The following is a 6,835-nucleotide window of genomic DNA, read 5'->3' on the forward strand; positions in this document are numbered from 1 at the left end:
ATGATTTGAGGTCGTTACTGATAATTACGCTGAGATCTTTTTCACTATCCACTTTTGTTAACGAATTTCCAAATAACTTGTAATCGTACTTACTGTTATTTTTACCTATGTGCATTACCTTGCATTTACTTGTGTTAAATTTCATTAGCCACTTTTCAGACCATTGCTGTAATTGATCTAAATCTTCTTGAATATCTAATTGGTTTGAGTGATCATTTGCCACTCCGCACAGTTTTGTATCATCAGCAAATTTGGAAACAGTAGATTTTAGTCCATGGTCTATATCATTTATATATACTATGAATAGAAGTGGCCCAAGAACGGAACCCTGAGGAACTCCACTTGCAACACTTTTCCATCCAGAAGTTTTTCCATTTAAAACAACTCTCTGTTTTCGACCTTTCAACCAATTACTAGTCCAACCTAATAGGCTACCACTTATTCCATGCAAAGCTAATTTAGTAAGTAGTCTTTCGTGTGGGATGGTATCAAAAGCTTTTGCAAAGTCTAGATATATTAAATCTATATTGTTTCTTTTGTCATAATTCGAGATAACTGTGTTGTAGAATTCGAGTAAGTTAGTCACGCAAGAACGTTTCCGTCTGAAACCATGCTGGCTATCATTTATCAAACGGTTACTTTCTAAATGATATTCGATATCATCTCTGATGATAGTTTCCATTATTTTTCCTACGATCGAAGTCAAACTTATAGGCCTATAGTTATTTGGTTTCTTTTTGTCACCTTTTTTTAATATGGGAGTAACGTTAGCTAGCTTCCATTCTCTTGGGACATCTCCGGATATGATGGATTTCTTGAAAATAATTTCTAATGGAACAACAATCTCATTTTTCATTTCCTTTAAGATTCTTGGATGCCAACCGTCAGGCCCTGGTGTTTTATTAACTTTGAGTTTGTCTATACACCTTTTAATTTTTTCTTTTGTTATATTTACCGTAGTGAGTAAGTTTAACCTAGACTTTTCACAGGTTTCAGTTTGGAATTCACTTTGAGGTGTTTCGTTTACGAATACCGAGCTAAAATAATTGTTTAAGATATTACACATTCCTTCATTTGAATATTCAAGTTGACCGTCAGCAGATAATAGTGGACCAAAGTGATTCCTAACAACCTTTTTATCTCTAATGTAACTATAGAATTCTTTGGGATTCTCTTTGGATTTATCAGCGATGTTCATTTCGTATTGTCGCTTTCTTTTTCTTATTGTTTTTTTTTTAAATCTCTCTGTATTGATACATAACTTTCATAGTCATTAGATGCACCCGAGCACTTATATTTCTTATAAGCCTGTCTCTTTTTAGCAATACTTTTTTCAGTTTCTTTGTCGAGCCACTTTGGGCGAGCCTGATTTGGGGGACGTCTGTCCTTAAAAGGAATGTAAGTTTGAATCATCTTAGTGAGCGTATTTTGAAATATTTCCCACATCTGATCTACAGGCCTTTCGTTTAATTTTGCCTCCCAATCTGTAAGCTGAAGCTCCTGACGTAGTTCTATGAACTGAGCTTTACTGAAATCGGGTATTTTAGAAGCACAAGTATCTATTCTAAAATTGTTTAGGAGTTTGAATCTGACTAAGTTGTGATCGCTATTTGCAACAGATTCACCGACTTCTACATCAGTTACCATGCTTTCGCGGGTAGTGATCAATAAATCGAGTAAGTTTCCATATCTTGTGGGCTCTTTTACATGCTGAATTAAGTAATTGTCACCAAGAAAATCAATCAAGCGACTACCTATATGGCCATGTTCAAGGGTCATCCAATCAATGTCAGTAAAATTGAAATCACCCATTATCAATAAATCCCGGTTGCAGAAACTAGACAGTTCTTGAAATAACAGTTTGTCGTCTGCTAATGATAATGCCTTTGGCCTATATATTACACCTATATTCATTTTTTTTCCATTTGTTTGGGTTAACTCAACCCACAAACTGTCATATGCATCCTGTTTCACTTTCTCTAAAACACAAGCATGAACATTGTTTTTAACGTACAATAGAACACCCCCACCTTTCTTGTGGTTTCTATCCTGATGAAAGTGTTTAAATCCCGCAATATTAAATTCAGCTTCGAACTCTGTACCATTTAACCATGTCTCAGTTATTCCTTTCATATCGAGATTTTCGCTTTTGACATACGCCTGTATTTCTTGAAATTTGTTCCTAATATTACGAGCATTAAAGTACATAGTTTTAAGAAACTCGTGATTATTTCTTTTTGACACATTTTGAGTTTCAATATCATGTCTTATATTATCATTTTGTTTTTTATTTATGCCTTGCTCTATATTATTATTATTTGGTCCTTCATTGACATTCAATGCCTCATTAACATTTCTCCTATCAAAATTATTATTTCCCCCATCATGGACATCTGGTCGATTACGGTCATCCGATCTATTTTGTTCATTTTGTCCCCCTACGTCACCGTGATTCACGCCGGCCTCCCGTCGTTCGGTGACATTATGTCCGGCATCCCTTTCTAAAATTATATTTTGTCCTCCAGTGACATCATATCCTACCATGATATTTTTTCCTCCACTATAATTACATCCCATCGTGATCTTTTGTCTTCCACTGTCATTACATCCTATCTTGATATTTTGGCCTTCATTGACATTCTGTCCGGTATCTTTCTTCACTCATTCTTTCCATGTGTCCGAACCATGCTAATATTCATCAACCCTATCCCCCAACTCCATTTCCACCCCTGTTCTCCTCCTCACCTCCTCATTTCTCACCTATCTAGCCTACCTTATTTAACTCTCTGAAGTCTACTACAGGGTGGTAGGAACCATCGCGTTTGGGGACAACGAAGAGGGATAAGTTCTATTCACTGATGGAGGGTTCAATATCTTGCTTAATCATGTCTTGGATATGGTTATCTACAATCATGCGTTTACTGTGTGGTAGTCTGTATGCGGTAATGTAACATGCTTTAGAGTTCTCACGGAGGGATATATGATGCTGAATGAAATTAGTGACTCCAAGGGGTTCACCTTGAGTGGTAATAGTATGTCTGAACATGTTGCAAAGTAGAAGCAAGTCTGCTCCTGCATCAGGGAAATCAATTTGGTTAAGATGAGATTAATCAACGGGTTCCTGTGCTGTTTGCACGTCGGAAAATGTGGCACAAACTTAAGTAGTTGGGAATTGGTCATCCATGAATTTAATATGTGAAGGATATACTTTGAAATCGCAAATGTTTGTACCACCTGTGAGGTGGAGGGATGCGTTAGTGTCATTGGCAATTTAAATGCAAGTATGACCTTTCTTTGACGTAGATGGCTGAAAGTAGGGAAATGCCACTGACACGGCAAGTTTTTGGCATACAGATACATCGGTTTCTTGTGCTTGGAAAAATCGTATGTGTATCTTTGTATATTCAAGAGAGAACAGCGTCTTTGGGCTGATAAACACTGCGTAAGTATGTTTGAATGAAGATAACTCTTTCGAGACTGGGACTTTTTTTTTGGGGGCGGCTGATTTGGACAGCTGCAAGTGAAGTGAAAGAGTTCGATTCGTGGGAATGTGTGTATACGTTAAATCAAGTTTTGCCTGCTCGGCCACGTTCATGTGGCTGACTTTGTGGGAATTTGCTGATGGCAATACAGGGAGGAAATTATTAGCATAAATGATGCCATGTTGAACAGGGTAAATGATGATATTATGTTGCTTCATCAAAATTAAGCCTATGAGGATATCAGCAGGAAAATGGACGTCAGCTACATAGGTGGTAACTGGAATGGCTGGGCACTCATCTTTAAAAGTAATGTCTAGGAAAAAGTTACCAATGATTGGGAAGAATACACCATCTACATTGCAAAGGTTGAGGTCGGGGGATTCCAAAATGGTGACACGTGTTATTTCAGTGGGGAATCTGTGGAAACTGCGTAGTGTCATGATGTTAACTGGGGAGCCTGTGTCGAGAAATATTTTCACTTTGGTGTTACTAGACTTAGCATTGAAAGTTAAGAAATCTGAAGACATGCCTGGGATATGGAGGGTGTGTACCGGTAAGGTTGCAAATGGAATATCTTGGTATGGAGTAACCGTCCTGGATATGCACTAAGTCTTTGTATTCTGTAGTCACAAGGGAGATGTATTACGTGAATGTATTGCAGGAGATGGGATACGTGAATGTCTTGCAGGTGATGTGTTACGTGAATGTCTAGCAGGAGAGCTATCTGGGTATTCTTGTCTGTGTTGTCTTTGTGCTAGCAAGACACGACAGCGATCAGTTGCGTGAAAACAAGCACCATGATGCTCGCAGTATTGGTTCGGTTGTGACGGGTATCTGTGATAACACGTGGCAGTGTGTACAAAACAGTCGTATTCTTGAAGGAGAGTGATGTTGTGAGCGATCTCGTGTGCTCTCGTGTTATGTGAGGGGGACCATGTGACTTGTGCTATCGTGTGTGCTGGTGCTATGGGTACTGACTGATTTTATATCTGCGTGATGAATTGTTCTGTGTCAGAGAATTTTCTGGAGAATTCACATAATGTGATACCTGGTGTGACTGTAATGGTGCTAGTATATAATGAGGGAGAGGACGTCTTCCAATGAAATTGTGTTGTTTGAGACCCAGTCTGAGATTTTGATACTTTCTCTGAGTTCGCTCTTAAGTGCTGAAACTATTTTAACTGCCCTTTTTTAGTGGTGTGTGGGCCATGATTGTAAGATTTTTCAAGAGATTATAGGGGGGGAAAGGGCTCCAAGTGGTTCAAAAGCCGCAAATGACTTTCTAACTTGTTCTACAAATGTATCAAATAAATGTGATTCCTCAAACAAGTCAGACTGAATGACGTCACCAGCTAAAATGTCGTGCTTGTCTATTTTGGGTGTTAAGATAGATATCTTTGTTTTTCCGTCTGTGACATTCCTACGCAGTATTTCTGAGTGAACCTCAGTGAGGAGGGCGTGTACAGGAATGTTCCTGCCGTTAAAGAGTGGTAAAATTGTCTCGTCTTTAATGACTGTGATGAGGTTTTGTGTTGTCATGGTGTTTTGAGTAGGAGTTGAGCTGTCTGAAGAGTTGAAAGTAGAAAGGGGGGCATGGTTGGTGGAAACGTAGTTTGGCTTCGTGTATAGGGTCGGCTTGTCGAGTCAGAGAAGGCTTTGGACACGTTCATGTATTAAGAAAAAATTGTGTGGAGACTGTGCTGCTCCTACTGTAGGTGGCATTGAGAACGGAAAAAGTCTACTTACCCAATGTGATGTTGGAGTACGGTGCTGACAGGGTGCAGTGGGGCGAGGAGATGGAATTGTGCACTGCTGGAAACAGGGGGATCAATTAGTAACTGGATATAGTGAGAAGAGTTACAAATTGTGTAACCAAAATATACAGTAATAGAGATCATGCGCAGCGAGATGAGATGTGTTCAGAGTGGTATGGCCGTTGGCTGATAGATGCCGCGACGATCGTTGGCAAGTAGAGATGATCGTGCGGAGCGTGGTGAGATGTTGGAGGAGGGGGAGATAGTCCGACTCGTGCAATGGTGGAGAAGGGTAGTCCAATGTCTCTGTGTTGTCGTGGTGGAGGCGTCGTGGTTGTGGAGAAATGCTTCTGATGGAGATTTCCTTGTAAATGTTGGAGTCTCTATGGAGTGGCGGGCGTTATGGGTGGTGGAGAATACAGCTAAGAGGGATCAGCATAGAAGTAGGGTTTCGTATCATAGTTGCTTTGAGATGGGCGAATCAGCGAAGAGCGTCGGTACTTTTGGCTCGTAAGTGGAATGCTGGAAGGTGCTTCGATAGTTGATTTGAGGTGAGCAAATCAGCGAAGAGCGTCGGTGCTTTTGGTTCGAAAGTGGAATGCTGGAAGGTGCTTCGATAGTTTCTTTGAGGTGGGCGAATCATCGAAGAGCGTCGGTGCTTTTAGTTCGTAAGTGGAATGCTGGAAGATGCTTCGAAGGAATTAGTGTTGCACTGCTGCTTCGATGTCCACGGCCTATAAGTTTGACTTCAATCGTAGGAAAAATAATGGAAACTATCATCAGAGATGCTATCGAACATCATTTAGAAAGTAACCGTTTGATAAATGATAGCCAGCATGGTTTCAGACGGAAACGTTCTTGCGTGACTAACTTACTCGAATTCTACAACACAGTTATCTCGAATTATGACAAAAGAAACAATATAGATCTAATATATCTAGACTTTGCAAAAGCTTTTGATACCGTCCCACACGAAAGACTACTTACTAAATTAGCTTTACACGGAAATGGAGGAGAAAATATCACGGTAGGATATAATGTCAGTGGAGGACAAAATATAATTTTAGGAAGGGATACCGGACAGAATGTCAATGAAGGCCAAAATATCATGATAGGATGTAATGACAGTGGAAGACAAAAGATCACGATGGGATGTAATTATAGTGGAGGAAAAAATATCACGGTAGGATATGATGTCACTGGAGGACAAAATATAATTTTAGGAAGGGATGCCGGACATAATGTCAATGAACGACGGGAAGCCGGCATGAATCACGGTGACGTAGGGGGACAAAATGTACAAAAGATCGGATGACCGTGATCGACCAGATGTCCGTGATGGGGGAAATGTTAATTTTGATGGGAGAAATGTTAATGAGGCATTGAATGTCAATGAAGGACCAAATAATAATATAGAGCAAGGTATATATCAAAATCAAAATGATAATATAAGACATGATATTGAAACTCAAAATGTGTCAAAAAGAAATAATCACGAGTTTCTTAAAAACATGTACTTTAATGCTCGTAGTATCAGGAACAAATTTCAAGAAATACAGGCGTATGTCAAAAGCGAAAATCTCGATATGAAAGGAATAA

This window comes from Oratosquilla oratoria, chromosome 2, assembly GCF_046742065.1.
Source record: "Oratosquilla oratoria isolate Oo_2021 chromosome 2, ASM4674206v1, whole genome shotgun sequence".
In the NCBI taxonomy this organism is placed as follows: domain Eukaryota; kingdom Metazoa; phylum Arthropoda; class Malacostraca; order Stomatopoda; family Squillidae; genus Oratosquilla; species Oratosquilla oratoria.